Here is a 19,159-nt window from a genome sequence, read left to right on the forward strand (position 1 = left end):
CCTATGAGGCAGCTTCCCCTGCACAGTTTTTTCCCCCTGGATATTGGACCTCTCTGGAGAGGCACGTAAGGGTGTTTGGTGGAAAATTCACCTGCTGCAGTCAAACCTGAGAATTTGTGTCTTATTTGGTAAAACCTCAAGGCTCTTCATGTTCCTTTACCTTATTCCCTCAGGCAGAGCTCCTATTTGGGAAGCTCTCTTGCCTCTGGAGGCCTGGGAAGGCATTGCTCTAAAAGGGGACACAAGCACCACAGCAGCTCACACAGGGATAAAGGCCAGAGTTCCTACATTAACAGTTCAAAACCAGGCTTTCCAAATAAAGCATGCCAGACCCTGGAGGTGTTTCAGCACTAGGAAGGTGTGGGAAGGCACAGCTCACCCCTATCCCATCCTGAAGCACACTCTCTACTGGCAGACTTACTGAAAGCACTCAGGTCTGTAGGCTCTGAACACATGGCAAGAACTAAGACCTGCTGAGCCTTAGAGCATCATGGCTGTTGCTCTTTCAGGTAGGAATAGGGCACTCAGAACATGAGTAAATTCTTCTGTGCCACACAGAGCCAGCAATGGAGAGGGACTGCTGGAGCCCCAGACCAATATCTGAGTCCTGTGACTATTCTCACCTCCCCTCTTGCTAAACCAATGCAGTCCCTCTGCCTAGACCCTTCCAGCTCAGCTGCACCTGTGACTCACAACAGCTTTGGACACACTGCTCTGCCCAGTTATCATTATGACATAGCAGCAAAAAACAGAGGAAGATGATGATACAGAATCCCCTCAGGCACTTCAGTTGCTGATCTTCATTCATTCAGGCATCGTCAGCATTTAATGATGTCAGCAAAGTATGGAGATAGCCCCTGACACCTCTGTGCCCTGCAGAGCACATGTGATGTCACACAAAGGCCAGACACAGCAAGGATCCTCAGCCCCTTCCACCTGCAGCTGTATAGCAGTGCCACCAGGCACCTCCCAAATCCCCAGCCCATTGAGAAGAAATATACTGTTCCACTGTTGTGTCATACCTTTCCTTGCAGAGAAGCTGTGATGGCAGCCAAGCAGAGAAGAAAGTAAAACAGCTTTTAGAAACAGAGTCCCACCCCCTCAGAACTGCTCTGAGTTACCCACCATGACCACAGACATCCTCCAACTCCTTTTGTGAAACAAGTCAGTCAGAAACTGTCCCACGCAATACTTACCCAGGGGACTCCCGTGTACTACTTAGCCAACTGTTAACACTGCACAGCAGCTCATTGGGAAGAGGGAGGTGAAGAGAAAGAGCTGCTCAGCACCCTGCTCTGTCAGCTGGGTGTCTGTACAGAGGTGGGCAGTGATGGAAGGGGTAAACCCAGTCCTACTTGTAAGCCAGCCCAAACCAACATCCCACCGTGCATTTGCCACCTAAGCCACTGAGTTCCCACTGCTCTTTCAAACTTCACAGGCTAGAGATTTCCCAGGAACTGGAATGAAAGCTCTGGAGAGCCAAAATCACTCACTCCAGTCCTGCTTCAGAGCAGTTTGATCACAGAACAAAAGCTAGTACCTTGCATTGAGAAGTCACAGGCTTCAAGGTCCATTCCAGTGTACAAAGCCAGGACAGAAGTCAGGTTCTTTGTTTTGGAGGTGGTCTCAGGAAGACAGTGTGAATTAGATGGCCTCCCTTCACTTGGTGAAGTCTCTTTTCCCTGAGGAGAGTTTCAAAAGGAAATGAATGTTCCCTACTGAGCAGTACCAAAGCTCAGGTGAATCACAAGCACAAGCAGTGACGCCAGCCTCAAACGCTGCAGCCACCCACAGACCCGAGCCCTTGGTCACACACAGGGCCAGCAGGGCAAGGCAAGGCATTTCATGGCCTCCTGAACACACTCATCTCCATCTCCCTATCTGCCACACGTGGTACCAGCAACTCAAAAGCCAAGGTACAAACCACCCAGGCTATTCCATGGGCCACACACTCCAACTTTCCCCAGAAAAAAACAGGTCAGGCAGTGGCAGAAGCAGCCTAAGCCACTTACAGCAAAAAGCTTCCATCTGTAGCCAGTTAAGCGTTCCTGCCCACGTGAGCTCTGCTGCCATCCCTCCTTTGGGGGGGATCCAGAAGCACAGAACTCCTTGTCCACCCCCACGTCAAATCTCATGCCCAAAAATGTTACACATACAACCAGATGAGACAAAGGAGAATTATTATTTGCAGTTTAGTGAGGCCCACAGTAATTAAGGGACTTGTCAAAGCTCACTTAACAAATCTGAGGCAGAACTGGGAACTACAGCTAAATCTCTCAAATTTTGGTTTAAGAGCTGGACTGCAAATGTCCTGTGCTCCTTGGCTGTTATACTGCTGTATATACTGCTACCTTTGCAACAGGTTTCACCTTTCTCCCTGCTCTCCCTAGACAGTTAAGACAACTCCCTTCTACTCCTGCATTGAAGGAAATGAACAAATGCACAGATTAACATAAAATAACTTTTACCTTACTTCCAAAATTATAAAATGTCTCAGCTCTAACCTTTGTCAGAAGCTCAGAAGCTTCAGGCTCTTCTATGAGATGGGATTTGTAGACTGGAGGGTTCTGTTGTTGGTGGTTTTTTTAAATTTCCATCAGACAATAATAAAAGAAGCAAAACAAAAGAGGGCTGTTGAGATCAACTTGTGATAGGTGTCTGGCCAAAGAAAATGGAGCCAAAGAAGTCAGAACCCTGCAACCAGCAACCTTTGTGTCAATTTAAGCAAATATTGTGGCGTTTCCATGGCAATTCCTGTTTTGAATATCCACTACACTCACTTTTTAAAGGGCTTTTCCTGTTTGTGTTTCAACTTCAAAACCTGTAAATATTTTCAGCCTTAACACATCCCGACCTCCCCCAGCCTCTGAAATGAGATACTATCAATGCTCTGTCATGAGGTGTGCTGTCTGCAGTACCCCAAAGCTGTGAAAACTCCTGGCAAAGGCAGGGTGGCAGCCCAAGACAGCTGGGGACAGCAGAGGCTTGGCTGGCCCTTTGACACACTCTCGGTGCCAGCCCCCACAGCTGCAGGTACAGCAGCCCGTGCCGTGCTTCTCTAAACCTGGTGAGTGAAAAGAGCTATGGCAAACACTCAGCTCTGATAGCATCAGCCCAAGGCGAGCAGCAGGCAGTGCCAGTCTCCTTCCACCCCACTCTGCCAGCTCAGGCTGCCTCTGAGCCGCCACCCCAGCTGCAGTTTGTGCTGGGAGACTCCTCCTGTGCCTGCTCGGGGCCAGCTGCTCACACAGCCCCGAGCTGCCCCCTGCCCTGACCCGGCTCTCCTCCCTTCCCTTCACCTCAGCTGAGCTAAGGCTGTCACTCACTCTGATTTACGGGATGCTGCGTCATGTGCAAGTGAGAATGAAGAGTCAACTTTGTCCTCACTTGTGACCTGGGCGAGGGTGTAAATTCCTCAGTGTCCTCAGCAGCAGCCTGCAGGTCCCTGCTGCATTGCTCTATTGCTCCACCAACACAGGGCCCATGGGGAGAAGTCCTGGAGAAGGAGCCCAGTCAGTAGTGGTGTCACTTGTCACATCTGAGCATCAGGAGCCTGCTGTTAACCCTCTCCCCAAAGAATAAATCTGCCCCTACATCTACTGCTGAGTTGCAGGAGAGGGGGTGGTCTTTGGCATGCATGGAGGTGCACGAAAACACCTCCTGCTGCATGTCAGAGACACGTTAGGGACTTTCATCCCCAAGTCCCCAACTCTGAAAGCTTCGGCCTGTCCTGCTGGAATACTGCCCTTCCTAGTAGCCATGGGAGTGCACAGGTTAATTGTGAGTTTCCTGGCTGTGATGGATTTGTGCCAGGCCTCCAATGTTAGGTTAGTGTAATTTTTGGGAAGTCAATTTCCTTTTTCCTTTTTTTTTCTTTTTTTTTTTTTGTGTGGGGTTTTTTTTTGGTGTTTTTTTTTTTCTGTTTTTTTTTTAATTAATTTTTTGTTTGTTTTGTTTTGTTTGTTTTGTTGTTGGGGTGGGGTTTTTAGTTTTGTTTTTTGATTTTTTTTTTCAAGGTTCTTTTCTCTTTTAAACTGAAAAGTACAATCATTTGAATGGGTGTCAGGACAAGGCTATCCATCCATGGGCTGTAGCTTCCCAAGAGCATTTTATAGGCACCATGGCACCTCAGAGCACAGCCATGGAAACAAACACAAGTGCCTCCAGAGCTGTTATGCCGAATGCCCACAGCAGCAGCTCCTGGGAGTGCTCCTGTCCTCCCATGAGCATCACTCCTTGCTCCTGACCACCTCTCCTGCAATGCTGGGTGCTTCTGGCACCACCAGCAGATGAGGCACAATGCCTGCTGTCCTGGCCAGCTTCCAGCTCAAGTAATTACATCTTACAGGAGTTTCAGCTGGATATTTTATCCCTTCTTCACTTCCGGCCCTGAGCTGCTTCAGTGGGAGTTGCTAAAACTCTACCCAGATCCACCCCGGACGTGAGTGCATGGAGGGAATTCTGTGCCTCCCAACAGGTCCCAAGAGCCCGGTGTTCCAGCAAACAACCTCCAAAAACATGTGACAGCATACCTCCTTGTGTACATCCCGTAACACCCCCACCTAAGAACAAGGTGCAGAGCTGGGAAAACAATTGCCCCACTGCAGCAGGAACCAACAATTTCTGCACACATGTGCCTAACACTGCCCAGTGGAGCACGATCTGGGACATGGACACTGGTTCCTGTCCTTTGCTGAAGCGAGAACTTTCCTCCCATCATCTCACAGGCTTGTCAGAATTAGAGCTTGCGGTGGCAGCGGTGTGAGGCTGAAGCCACAGCTGCTGGTCAGCCTCTGTCAGTGGCATTATGTGCTGCAAGGGACACCACAGATTTTGGATGCACAGGAAAAGACACGCCGGGTTTAGAGCGGCCATGAGAACGGGCCGAGAACAGGCCAGGTGTCAGTGAGCAGGGAACACTGGCAGGGTGACACTCTCACCAGTTCCTGACAACTCGTGCTCCAAAGTGCAGCCAGAGAGGCGGGTCCCCCTCCCTCCCGAGGGAGCAGTTTTGGCATTTGCCATGGCCACAAGAATTCAGAGCCCTTCCAAGGTGTCCAAGACATTTGGAAATGATGTGCTGACCCACCCTCCACGCAGTACAGCTCAAGAGTCCCCAGGATTGTAAGTAGGCTCTACCTAACCTGTGTTTAGTGCCCTCTTTGTCTTATTCTTTCAGCAGATTCTGCACCAGATGCTCACCTGGTGTAAAATCAGTACAGTTTCGGTGGCTTTAGTGAAGTCATGCCAATTTAAATGAGTTGAGGATCCGGCCCTCCAAGTTACTCGAGTTGCCAGTTCTTCCTTTGGATAATCCTGAGGGTGATTTCACAGCAAGCAGCAGCACAGGCCCAGCCAGCCTGGCAGGATCAGCTGTGCTTTCCTACCTCCCCTCTACCCCTCCACCCTCCCTGCCCCAAGTCAGGCAGTCCCTGCTGTGAGACCCTGCTGTCAACAATGCTGGACCCATCATCATCTGCTTTGTGTACTCAGTTTCCTTCTCTCTGTTGCTTAATTAAAGATAGATACAGCACAGAGTAAATTACTCTGGGCTTTTGATCAGGGCTTTCTACCTGCTTTTGCAGGAGAGTTTTTGCCTTTACAGAGCACTATGTCATATCTTGCCAAGTGTTTGAAGAGGGTGCTGGTCACTTGTCCAGCAGCAAACCCCAACCAGTTTAGGCTGACTGTGAAACAGCACATCTTTATGAAAAAACTAAATACTTTCTTCCCCTCTCTCTACCCTCACAGCCTCTACTCCAAGCAATGTAAAGAGCCCATCCCCTCCTCACCCCCAGCTCCACCGCTGTCCTGCCACCCTCAGCAGGTCCCAGCGTGAGGGAAATGTGCAATGCAGGCACAGGGAACACGGCAGGGCTGCAGCAGGTACTGCATGTGCAATAACTTTACATGCTCTGCCCTCACAAGTCCTTTGCTATCCCCCCAGAGCAATTTTCTAGGCAACAGCGTGGTTGCATTCCCTCCTCTATCTCCTAATAAATATCATGCTAAGCAAGATGAGTATCTTCTTCCCAGACCAAGCAGCATGACCCACTTTCTGAATCAGGGCAGATGCAATTGGGCCCTGGAGTCCTGGACCCCTCCCAAAGCACAGAGATTTTGTAACAATTACAGCAAGAAGCAGAAGGAATAGCAAAATAAGTGATCAAAGAGTGCATGGTGGAGTTGAAGCTGTGAGGTAAGCACTGCTCCTTGCCATCCTGTACTCTGACATTTTCCTAGGACACTGAGGCAAGAGCTGACATTCACACAACATCTCTCCTCCACATTCCTCAAAAGTAACAGGTCCAATTTCAAATTCTGGCTAATGGCTCAGGCAAGCCAACTGCTGCCCTCCCTGCACATCCACTCTGATTCTTCCCCTTCTTTTTTCCCTTCCGCACAGCAGAGCAGGAATAGAGGATTCACATTCCAGCAGTGCCAATCCCCCCTTGCACAGAAATACACACACAAATATCCCACCCTGCCCCAGTGACAGCCTTGAGGCTTTCAACAAAGCAGCTGTGCCCGGTGTCCCAGCACTGTTCTGGCTTGTGAGCCAACTTCCCAGTGGTCCATGAGCTTGCAGGGGTGTCACTGCCTCTGCCCCCTCACGCCCAAGTCTCTCATGACCCAGAGGCTCCAGACCTGCTGTTCATAGTGGGGAGGCTTTACAGGTGGATCCTTTAGAGCTGGGATCCTTTACAGGTGCAGTAAAAGCAAAAGCCCCTGCAGAAGACTCATGCTCTGGGCCAAGCCCAGCCTGGCTCACTAGAGAGGAGTGGCCAGGGATCCTGATCCCAGCAGTACTATTCTGTTTGGAGATGCTCCATTTTTCCACAGAACAGCCCTGTACTTTCCCAGATGTAGATGGGATCAGATTATGACCCAATGGGCATGAAGAGCAATTAAAAGGAGGTGGGTGAATGCCAGTAGTGCTTTCATTATTTGAATTCACAAAGAAAACTTCCCTCCCAGGGGAGCACTAAGTCTCCATGGCCAAAAAGCATACAGAAAATCCCATACCAAAGAGGACAACATGCCAGTGCCCAGCCCGAGTCCTGGGCCATGCTCAGCCCTTGGGGCACACAAACCCACGAGCATCTGTGCCCAGAGCGCTGGGGCACCCACCAAAGGGTCACTGCCCTGAAAAGCTCAGTGGGAAACTCACCTGGGAGTGTTAGAGCAGAAGCCCAGCACTCTGAACAAGCGAGACTCCTGTGCCAAGGCTGCACAAACAGCAAAGACAGCACTCAGAGCAAGTCTGACGGGCAGTAACCACAGGCAGGGAAAGGAGCAGAGCCACTGTCGCACACTCGGGAGCTCAGAGCTGGCTCTGGCTTCCAGACTCTGGATTTCTTCCCTGCTCACTGCCTACCTGCTGGAACACAGCACCATCCAGCCAACAGCACAGAAACACACACTAATGGGGGCTCTGACCAGCACCAACAGCTGCCTTTGATGTTCGACATGGTGAGATAAAGTAAAAGTAACTTTTAAAGGATTTCCATGACATTTTTTCTTCCCAGTTAAGTGAAAGAATTTTAAAAAGAAACAGAAAAAGAAGACCCTTTCACCCAAACTTCAGAGATAAAAAGAGAGGGAAAAAATCTTAATCTTAATTCAAAATCCTATTTGATGTGTCGTGGCATGAAAATGTTTTTCACTGCATTTTTTCAGTGTGATCTCATGCACCCTGCAAACGGGGTACGCCCAAAACACCAGGTATTTTATGGGACACAAACAGAACACAAACACACAATTAAAAAAAAAAAAAGGGATTGGTAAATATTTAAATTAATCTGAGCTGGCATCTGTGCAGCCTCCCCTCCCAGAGAGAGGGATGTTTGCAGCTTTGAAAAAAATAAAAGTGAATAACATGACCTTTTCCTTCATGTTTGTTAGCTCACTGCAGTGAGTTGGGGCAGCCCAGGCACCTCCCAAACGAAGTCCACCAAGTGCAGCTGGGGCTGCTCCCCTGCCTGGCTCCGGGGGCTTGAGGGGACGGAGCTGGTGGGGGAATTGCTTCAACCTGTTTGCAGTCTCACTCCGTAATGCACGGGTCTTGTTGTGTTTGGTTTGGTTATTTTTTTCTTTCCAGTTTAATTGTTGGAGGAGTTTATGAAGCTGTTTGCCAAAAAACAATCGACTCCAGGGAGCCAGCTTACACAAAAAGGGTGTGCCGCCCAAGTGAGGCTGTGGAGCCATGGAAACCACCACCTTTTGCATTTGCCCAGGTGAAGCCAAAGCTTGGTGGATGTCTTGTGAAATCAGCAGGGATCTGCAAGGAAGTGAAACACACACACACACGCAACTGTGCGTTCAGCACTCAGAAGGGTGGTCCCGTTCACCAGCACCACAATCTCCCACGAGCGAGGGGCAATGTTCACACCTCAGCACAGCTGGTTTATCTCACAGCTCACACAGACACACCAGTGAATGCACAAGGTGTTCCGACCAGGCCTGGAGCACCTGCGCTCCGCCAGGTCGGCAGGGGCTCAGGAGGGGCAGGGCTGCCCAGCAGCACACGCAGGGTGCCCTGGCAAAACTCACCCAAATGGCTGTGTGACCAGGTAACTGGGAATCTGCAGGCACGGGTGGAAAAGGGCACCCTGCAGCACAAGAAAATACCCCAGAAGCAGAGATCGTGCTTTAGATGTGACCTGCAGGAGAGCAGCTGGTGGTGGTGGCAGGCAGGGGATGGTGAGGGGATGAGGGATGTCCCCCCACATTTCTCTGCAGCAGTGGGGTATGAGGACTGCGCCACACAGGACCTCGTGTCCAGACAGAGATGAGCATTTGGGAGGGGGATGTTTGTCTTGTGGGTGGCTGGAGAGGGACCCTGGCTGCATTCTTCTCAGTCTTAGAAAAGAAAACAGAGAATTCCTCAGGAGCACTGGCTGCTGGCCTGACTGACAGAAAACAATCCAGGAACAAAGCACAGAGAAGGGATTTTTACAGCCACCCAGCTCCGTGTGTCTGCTCCAGAACTCTCCTGCCACCACTGGGAAATGGAAGATTGCTCTGAACATTGGTTCTTTTCAAAGGGGTAACATCCATTATTCCCCACTGCCAGCTGCTGAAAGCATGCTGATGGCATTTCAGGTTACAGGATTTCAAGCACTCTTGAGGAATAAAGGCAGGGAAGTGAGCAGAGGACAAAACCTTACCAAGCCAACTCCTGGACAGAGCATTGTGTGACATATGGTACAACCCGGAAAAAATAAATGGGCACAGAAAGTATACTGGAACAAAATTCAAGGATCATCCTCAAAAGCAGAAGTGGCCAGAGCCAGGTGAGAAGCCAGAAGTTTCTTTGGCTGGTTTGACTTCAGTGTGCCACACTAACAGCAGGATGATTCAATCCTGGCACTTCTCTTACATGAAGCCAAAGGTCCCTGACCAGAAACCCTAACAAGAATTAGCTTCCGTGCTCCATGAACCCTGCAGAGAGAAGTACTGACCCCTAAGCACAGGAGAGATGAGGGCAATGACCTTTCCCTTGGTGCAGGGAAGGAAGGAAACCTTGCAAAGCCCATCACTACTTTTATGATTCACTGTTGGCCTCCACACATATATTCACACCAGATCCAAATGTGTCACCAATGCAATGGCCTGGCTTTTCCCCATTCATTCCCTGGCCATTTCCTAGCCCCTCATTCTTCCCTTTTGTTCAAGATTCCCAAAGTAGGCGCCAGACAGACACTTGTGAATTACTAAGTGGAAGGTCCTTGGGGTGACCTCCCAGAGAAGGCAGAACTTGTGGCACGGGGCAGGACTTTGGAAGAGCACCCAAGCCTTCCAGTCACTGTCTGCACCTCTGAGCTGTCCCTTGGCCTAGCCCATGGCCACTGCTGGGCCTGCTGCTCCCCAAGGGCACCTGAAAGGACAGGGGGAGCTCCCTGGGCAGGTTCCCCCAAGGGCGACCACGGGAAGGACCCAGCAGAGCCACAAAGCAGGAAAATGCCGGTAAGGCTTGGTGCGTCAGCCCTTCTGGCATCGACCTCCCAAACTCATTCAAATATTTCCCTTTTTTTTTTTTTTAATTTAATGTTCCCTATAATTCATCTGTCCCAAAAGATAATCAATAGAGGCCGTAATGAAAATTTGAGCCATATTTTATGATCCGCTGCAGGAGAAAGGGCCACATCAGCAGGACTAGCCTTGGCTTCCAGCATCATTTCTGTGTGCATTCACCTGCTCGCTGGCCACATTCCCCCTCCATGCACCCAAGGCTGCTGACAGGGGCAGGCCCTCCAGGATAAACTTCCACCCTTTCCTCCAGCTTCCAACAGCTGCTGCTGGATCCGCAGTTGAAGATGTACATGAGGGGGTAAGGGAATTTCCTACAGATTGCAAAGGGCCCTGACCCCGTGGCCCTAGGGAGCCTCCAGACCATCCCTCATATTCTCAGCTCTCAAATAAGTCCTATGGCCCTCGACCAGGTCCACAGGGATGTGATGATCATGTAGCCAGATACGAAGAATTACTTAAACCCTTCACAGTAATTCCATAATCCCTGGCACTGTCTCTCTGTCAAGCTGGGCTTTATGCTCCTCTTCTCCCAAACATGAGGGCAGTCACTAATGGGGGAAAAGAGGGATTCCCCCAGAAACTGCCTGAGTCAAGAGCCTGCTGTGATGCACTGCAGCCTTTCATTGACAGTAAAAACCAAAGAAGCACCTTTGGGCTCCCTGTTTCATGAGCAGCCACACAGCTGCAAATGAGGGATCACAGCAAGCTCAGTACTGCTCATCTCTGCTCCCTCCTCTGCACTATCATCTGGGTCTCAGTCCTACACATACATTCAAGCTTTGGAATGATTTGAAAACAAGAATCTGAAATCCCAACTTTGTTGAGCACCACTGGAAAAACAAGAAGAGAAACATTTCAGGAACCTAAAACACATCCTCACATCTACCATAAAAATCCATGTAGAGTCACTAGGACTGTACTTCTCCACATCTAGTTCCAGAGGAAGCTCAAACAAACCCAGCTACTTCCCTTTTTTCCTTTTGGGCACAAATACTACAACTAATCCCAAATCTATCCATTTCATTATAGAATGTATTAATTTAGGAGCCATGCTGACCTTGCTTGCCCAAGTGGGGAGTGGCAAGGAGAGGCAATCATGTCTCAGTGCCACCTACACACGGTGCTGCGTGTTTTTCAATCCACTCTGTAAATCCTACAGCACTCCAGAGCACCTTGATCTATCCTCACAGCACACAACTAGCAGGCTTGTTGGTTTTGCACATGCACATGGATGCAGCCAGGGCTGAACGAAGGCAAAAGCCTTGGTCGCGTTCCCGGAACCCTTCTCCATCTGAGATTCCCAGCAGCAGGTTCCCTGTCCTCCCTTTAAAGGCTGGAGCATATTTCATTGCCTGAAGCTGCCGCATCTGCAGGGAGCCGGAGGTAACAAAACCGTCTTTGATTTGGCCAGGGGAAAAATATCAGAAGTGAAAGGCCAGAGTGAGGAATTTATAACAGCAGCTAAGGCAGCAAAAATACAAGTGCCTGACCAGAAGCTGCCCTCCTTCTCAGCACGTCATGTTGTTTAGCTTCCCATGTGTCTTGACGGGGCAGGATATTGCAGAGAGCCTAGTCAGAAACCACCAATTTCCTACACACACGAGTGTACTGACACCCTCACTAGACCCCTGCACAGCATCAACCTGAGGCATAAGCTGCAATTCCAGGAAACCTCTGCTCACCCAGAGGTGCAGGTGGGAATCTTGTACAATGTTATTGCTCAAGACATTACTTAAAAAATGATGTAGCACCACTGTGCAGGTATAGTGATGTTAATTTACCTCCCAAGACAGAAATGCCCTCTGTCCTGGATGGACAGACTGAATCCCCACAAACAGCAGCAGCAAGAGCAACAGCTGAATATTCCCACCTTTCCTTTCTCATGGAAACTTGGGACATCAACCACCCTTACTTAAAAAACAGAACACAATAATCAAATTAATTGCTGTTTGCACTACATAAATGAGGTGACAGACTTGCCAGATGTGGGACTTAAGGACTGTGAATCCAGAGAACACGGATAAGCAGCTTCATGCTTTAAACTTACACTGGAAAGGAGACTGAAATCCCAAGCAGAACTGGGAAAGCACTGCCTGCCATCTCTGAAGACCTGTGTCAGCACCACACAGGGACATCCTCCTTTTTTAATCCAGCTGCCAGCACAGCAGTGATAGCGATACCTGCCTGTGAGAACTCGGGAAAAGCACGCAGGGCTGGAACGCGGCTGTTGCAGTCACTGCTAACTTGCCCCAGATTTGAACTGGTGACCCTTACTAATATCATCCAGTCCCTTGATATCCTCAGGGAGCAATCAGCACGTTTTATTAACCCAGCCAATTTTGGAAGTGCACAGGCAGTATTCTAGTTACTTGTTACAATTACGCATTACAGGTCCATTTCACCCGTATGCCCGTGCCCGAGTGATGTGCAGCAGAGCTTTCTGCCGTGTGGCACAAGGAGCCCAGGGCTGAGCCAGCCCCGTGTTCCTGGACCGCAGAACAAACCCACTGCCTACAGACATCGCCTGCAGCACTGATATTCCAGCCCAATACAAAACCCAGAGATCCCCACAAACTAACCCATTTCTTAAAATTACATGTTTCCATCTATTGGTCACTGGACTAACTAATTGCTTTTGGTAGTTCTGAAAGCCAGAGCTGTTTCACTGAAAAAAAATTAGCAAGTGCATGGGAGCTCGGAGACATCCTCAGATTTCTGACATAAAATTCCCATAGATGCAGATGTATTTGTTGCCCAGCCAAAATTCCAGCTTTACTGCATGGCATGCCACAGGGAATTCTTCACTCCACAGTGGAGGTGAGAAAACAGGGAGTTAAAGTAACCAGACCAAACTCAAACAGGAATTTAGTCAAAGCTACAAGATTTCTGTCTGTGCTCTAATCACTGGGTTATCCCCTTCTTTGCTTAATAAACTTCTCAATCTAAGGGGAAATTGCTATTTCCACTTAATGACTAGTGTTTTGTGAGGGGGGTTAATTTACAATTTTTTGTTAAAGATGACACCCTACAACAGGGAAGCTGCTTACCAGGGGATTAATCCAAGACCAGCTTCGGTTACTATTTGGTTCAGAGAAAGACTCACTGAAAGAAAGACCAGCAAGAAAAAAAACCTCCTGAAACAGCAAGACAGGTTGAGTGTACCACACCAAGACACAGACCCATGAGTTCAGATGCCCCGTGAAGTAGCACAGAGTCCAGCTCCAGACCTGCCTGCTTTGCTGTATGGGCTGGACAGTCATTTACACACCAGAACAAACTACTTACAGACAAAATAAATGTACACAGTATGTACAGTTACAAAATCTGAAAAAAAATCTGTTAAAAAATACAGCAGCTAAGAAGAAATTAATATAGAGGGAATTTTTCAGGGATGATAAGTGGAGGAAAAAAGTGTATGTCTTTTTAGTAACCAGTACTTACCTGGATCAGGAAGCAACCGTAAGTTCTGGGTGCAGTTTCTGGGAAAATGAGTTCTCACTATTGAGCAGAAACCCAATGGGAAGCAAGAAAGCCCTACTTCTTTCTAGGCAGAAGTAGTTTAGTCCTACCATTTGCTGGGAAAATTTTAGGTGAGACTCCTTTCCCCAAGTCTGAGTGAACCACTTTTTACTTTGATGAAGCTCAGCTCTGTTTCAAAGAAACCAAAGCTGAAGGTGACCATTGCTAATTTTTTTATCATCATTTTATGAGCATGTTAACCTTCATTCACAAATGCTCTACAGAGTAAATTTCCTTCTATTCTTTTTTTCATCCTTGATTAACACTATTTCAAAACCACAGATTTCTAAAAAGGTGTATAGGAAGACAGCTCATATAAACTTGTAATGGTTTAATACAGAGCTACCTCTTTTCTACAAAATCCAAATAAAAATAAGGTTGTTGCCAATTAATTTGAACTGAGCCAAAAAAGCTGTCAGTGCAGACTGACAGTTTAACTACCACACCTCAAATTAAACAGGTATAAATGTTTTATACATAAAAGGCTCTAGATTATAGAACCAGAACAGAATTTCTACCTTCTCCTCCTTTTCACCACTTACGCTCCAAATTTCCTTTGGGAATTGATGTGTTGGACAGTGTGAAAAAAGTGTTTCACATGTGCATGTGGAGGTCACTTTGCTCTCATGTCTGCAACATGAAGTTTGGAAAAATTGTATAAAGTAAGTTCTTTCTCCTCCCGTTCATTGTTTATTGGATATTTCCCCTTTCAAGACTGTTATTCATAAAGATCCTGTTTTGTTTTTCTAAACCCCAGATTTTATAGAGAAAACACTCTGCCCTAAATCATCTCCAGGCAAAGGAAAGCTGCTTATGATGTTCCCACTTATTGCACACACATAACTCTACGTGGAGATTCTTAATCTTCACCCACCCAAGATTAAGGCAACACAAATTATGAAATCGATACCGATACACAGAGCAACATCTATTACAGTTTCAATGTTTTTGTTATATTTTTTCTAAACTATGAAAGCAGTATGATTTTAATGTGGTTGTTGTTGTTTATGCAATACAAATTCTCTGTTGTTTGATGCTGTGGGTACTTATGCAAATGCCCCATTTTCCTTACAGAAATCTTTCCTTTGACACCTCATGTGAGTGAAGAAAATATTTGAGTGTTTGCAAGATAAGGCTCCATTTATATTTAAGGCTCCATTACTGATCAGGAGGCAAAGAGCATCCTTATGGTGGATATAAATTATAGTTATACTAATTTTAAAGACCCTTACTCTCTGTTCTAGTGATGGAGAAGAAGAGCTTTCAAATAAAGGAGATTCTTCTCTCACAGCAGTTTCAGTTCCTTTCTTTCATTAATCAAAAGTTATCCTATAGATAAATATATTTTCTCTCCACATGCATGTCTGAATACCTCTTTGAGGTTTAACTCTCCTGCACCTGATTCAAACACAACAAATCAAAAATCCTTTTGCCACCAACGGCAACAGGCATTTCCAGAAGTTACATCACACAAGTCACGCAATTAAACTTTAATGAAAACATAAAAACAAAAACACCAAGCAGCCCCTAGTGCTTGCTTTGTCTTTCACACAATCTATCATAAAAAGGCAGGACATTAAAATGGAAGATCCTCTGGCTAAAGCTGTGCCGTAAACAATTTTTTCCTAATGAATTCCACCTCTTTACTCCACCGAATCAGCACAGCCAGATGGAATTTCTCTCCTCTCTCCCTTCTCCGTGAAAAGCATGGGCTGCTGATAAAACTAGTAACCCATGAAGATCGCTTCCCCGAGGTGAGATCCTGCTGCCAGGAGCTCTGCGGGGTACACCACCTTCCCTGGCACAGCCGCTGTGCTGAGCCAGCCCTCGAAACCAGCAGCGCCCTGGTGCTGAAACAGGAGAGCTCGCAGAGCTCCTGCAGGCAGGGAGCAGAGGAGGTGACTCCGAACGCTCACACAAATTTGCTGTGTAAAACCTGAGTCTCCCAAGGGTCTCAGTACCTGCAGCTCGGGACGGCTTCAGGAGAGCTGTGAGTGTCAAACTCCTCTCCACAATGGGTGCCTGAATCTCCAAATGCTGCTCCTCTCTTTCAACCTCACTCCCTGCTCATGTATTTTCACGCCTGCAAATGATATCCCTTTAAAATAAAACCTTTTATTTAGCATCTGCTCAGATCACATCATCTGATGAAAGGTAACCGGGGTTTACACAAGGACAAGGGTACAGAAATGGGCTGTTATTTCCAAAATATAGTTAGGAAAGGCAAAAAGGAAGCAGCAGAAGTGTCACAGTTGGATCATAAAAGCCATTAAGGCCCTGAACTAGGGAGTTCCACTGGCTCCAGCTCATTCACAGCTGCTGAAACAGGACTTTGCACAGTGAGGAGTAAATTCAAGCTTGCACAAAGTAGGACAAGCCCAGCTTTCCTGTGTCTCTTACAAGGTTTTTCCTGTCAGGATTTTTCTATCTTCTAGAGTGTGTAACAAAACAAACCTAAAATCAGGAGAAATTTTAGAACATTTCATGTAAGAATTTACCTGTCACCATGTATTTTTCTCACTGTAACTCTTTTGAACAGTGAGATAATCAGTTTGTTTAAGGGTTTGGTTTTCTTGAACTATCCCCCTAGACCACTATATCAGGAATCTAAATACTGCAGAGAAAGCACAAAATAAATTAAAAGTCAGCAAAATGCTGAAGAAAAAAATGAATTGGAAAAGTGTCTTAGATAATATTTTTGTCTTGAAGAATTTTTTCCCCTGTTTGTATAGCAAAGAAGAGTTTGGTCTAATCAGTAACATTACTCTTTCCCTTACTTGCCAAAAGGGATTTCAGTTTTGAACAGTTTCCTTACTATATTTACATCATTTTCAGTGAAATCTACATTTGGATAGAGTTTGACTTTTTTTCAGGTTACTGTATTGTATTACAAAATCAAACATCTGTCTATAAGAAGAGAATATTTTCTTATATTTACAAAGCACCTTTTCTCCCCAGGTATTCACAATCAGGTGAGGTCAGTGCCATGAAAGTGCAGCCAGCACTGGCAAAGTCTCACCTAGTATGGATTTGCCACTATCCAGAGCAGGGAAAGAGTGCTGTCCTTTTCCAGTACTTCTCAAACCATGTGTAAATCAACCATGAATCTACTGGGGTTTCTCTTCTACATACCACATTACATCCTCCAGCTCTGAGTGTGCCACAGATGAAAAAGGGGCAACACATCTGGCAAAGGTGTAGCAGATGCTGTAGCAGCACAGCACCAAGCAAGGCTCTTCTGTAGTGTAAATGAAGACTTCATTTCAGCACAAAATTTCACCCATTTAAAATGAGCAGAGGAGATCCCATCAAACAGGAGCTGGGCTGGGCTATGAAACCTGGTATTAGACATCTGGAAAACCACCTGAGAAAGAAGACTTGGGAAGGCAGCGGGGGATTGCATTCCTTATCCCTCCTGTCTGGTACACAGTTCCAGCCATCTCAGCACGCCCACTACACATCCTCTAAACTCAGGTGCCCAAAGGACGTGTAGAGACACAACCTTCTTGCTGATGACAAGAAAGAAAGGAGACACAAGGAGGAACTGGGGGAACAGGACAAATGAAACGAGGCAGACAAAGACCAAAGACAGGTGACAGGTGCAGCAGTGCCAGAAGCAGAGGTGACAAACTGGAATCCACAAAGTATTTTGAAGTACTGCAGGAAGCAGCTCAAACCAGAGAGTAAACCTGGGAGTGCAGGTGTGTGGAAAATTCCCCAGTTAGGTTGTACTGGCTTGGTCACACCAAACAAGGCACACTCTCTCAGGGTCTGAAGGCAGGCACAGAATGATCCTACTACCCCAAGGGCAGTTTTAAACACAGCTCTCTAGGTTAGAAAGAACTTCCTGTTTGCAGTCTGGAGCTTTCCAGTTTTCTTAAGAATGAGCAGTTATGAGTCCAAAACACTGGTCTGATAGCAAAACAGAAAAAGAGAGAAAGCGTGTAGGCCTGGGGGTTCCCACGACTGCCTGAGCTGAGCAGTTCTTCCTGCCTGGAGCCAGGAAGAGTTGCCCAGGGAGATCAAACCTGCCCTGCAAAGTCCCAAATCCAAGTCATGCAAATTCCAATCTTCCTCCAAGCACTGATACCAGCACAGGGACTCTGACTTCATCAGATGCATGAAGGAAATGTAAAAAGGAGGAGGGGCCTTACTGCCTACACACATACACACCCCACCTCAGGCAATAGAGGGGGTGTAAATAATGGAGCAGGTTCAGCAGCCAACAGCACTCAGGGTCGAGTCAGTAATCCCCTTTTTACATTTCCGTTTGCTATTTGATGTAATTATAGTTTTTGATTGAAATCCACCCGGAGTGTAACCCCTCTGCTTAATGCACTGTTTAAATCCTTGGGTACACAACCAAGCTGCTCCCCAGACTTGCCTGGAATAGGAAACCATTTCAATGCCAAAAGTATGTCTTTGCTTTCTTTGGTAACGCCCTCAGTCTTGGCTCAGCCTCTGCTACACCCACCAAAGAAGAAGGGCAGGGAGTTTAAGAGGGCTGCCTGATACCACCCATGGCTGGAGACTGTGCTGTAAGCTGAACCTGCAAGAGGGTTAAACTTTTGAAAGCTTTCTTTAATGCCCAGACACTGGAAGAAGTGGCACAGCTGAACAAAGGACCTGGAGCCTGGCCTCAACTTTCCCAGCAGATTTGCTGCTATCTAGACCATAAATAGTAACAAACCAAAGCCCCATCCAGCCACCGCATGGGGTAAACAGTGGCTTCTCTCCTGAAAGGCCTCCTGAGGACAAAATTAACAGATGATATTCATAGTCCAAGGGAGGGCTGGGAGATCTACCTCTCTGCAAAATCAGATCACTGGAGCAGGTTTTTCTTCTCCAGTTCACTCAGTACCACTTGGCCAAGAATGCAGGGCAGCAGCCAGACCAGGCAGCTAGACACCAAACCTGAGCAGCCCACAGCAGGGTGACTGGGCTGGCTGCAGAACCACTAACACTGCTGGAAAGAAACTGCCTAGGAACAGCAGGGCTTGAGTGCCCATCAGCCTGCTGGATAGCCCCTTCAGGGCTCTCTGAAGGCTTCATACCCAAATCAGTACCTCTGTCACTGTAAAAAGCCTGATGTGGGCTGGAGAGGTACGTAATACAATATACAGACTTGCTTCAAACAACCATCTCAAGACAATGGACAAATGCACAATTTCACATAAGATTAGGAAAAAATATCTTAGTTCTCCCATACAGAAGAAACTCAGCATGGCTCCCTTCAACACTAGTATTGTGTGAGGACTGAGGTATATGCAAGGTAAATATGACTATAAAACAATAACTCAAAGCCTTCCTCAGCAAGGGAATGGAACCTCTGGGATTTGAAAAAAGGGATGTTACAACTCCTGTTCCACATCTTCCTTTGCACAAGGAGAATGAAGCCCTCAAAGTTACCCCATGAGATTTTCAGACCTGTTGCAGAAACTCAGTATCTAAGTCTAAGAAAGCTGCTGTGTTTGGATGCTTCTACACCCTGAGGCACCCCCCTCCAGGAGATATATGGTCAGCTCAGTGCAGGACCTTTGGAACCAAAAAAGGCTCTTTGGACCCGATTCTGTGTGGCTCAGCCTTTATAGCATCCATTTATGTC

The 19,159-nt window shown here is 47.2% G+C and overlaps 1 protein-coding gene across 50 annotated transcripts in view; it reads right to left on the minus strand.

The window, feature by feature from the left end:
* The window catches only part of CASZ1 (castor zinc finger 1), a 269,195-nt gene that overhangs the window by 155,218 nt on the left and 94,818 nt on the right, over positions 1-19,159 (minus strand). For 31 of the 50 annotated variants that reach the window (XM_064397406.1, XM_064397402.1, XM_064397423.1 and 28 more), the window contains 2 exons: positions 3,327-3,496; positions 1,541-1,682 (listed from right to left, as the gene is read on the minus strand). The exons of 8 other annotated variants lie outside the window; for them this stretch is intronic. The gene's annotated coding sequence lies outside the window, so the exon portion shown is untranslated. Of the gene's footprint in view, positions 1-1,540; positions 1,683-2,504; positions 2,568-3,326; positions 3,497-19,159 lie in introns of all 50 variants that reach the window. 11 more of the 50 variants (XM_064397408.1, XM_064397419.1, XM_064397415.1 and 8 more) reach the window with 2 other exon arrangements.

The sequence above is a fragment of the Passer domesticus genome, chromosome 22, assembly GCF_036417665.1.
Source record: "Passer domesticus isolate bPasDom1 chromosome 22, bPasDom1.hap1, whole genome shotgun sequence".
In the NCBI taxonomy this organism is placed as follows: Eukaryota; Metazoa; Chordata; class Aves; order Passeriformes; family Passeridae; genus Passer; species Passer domesticus.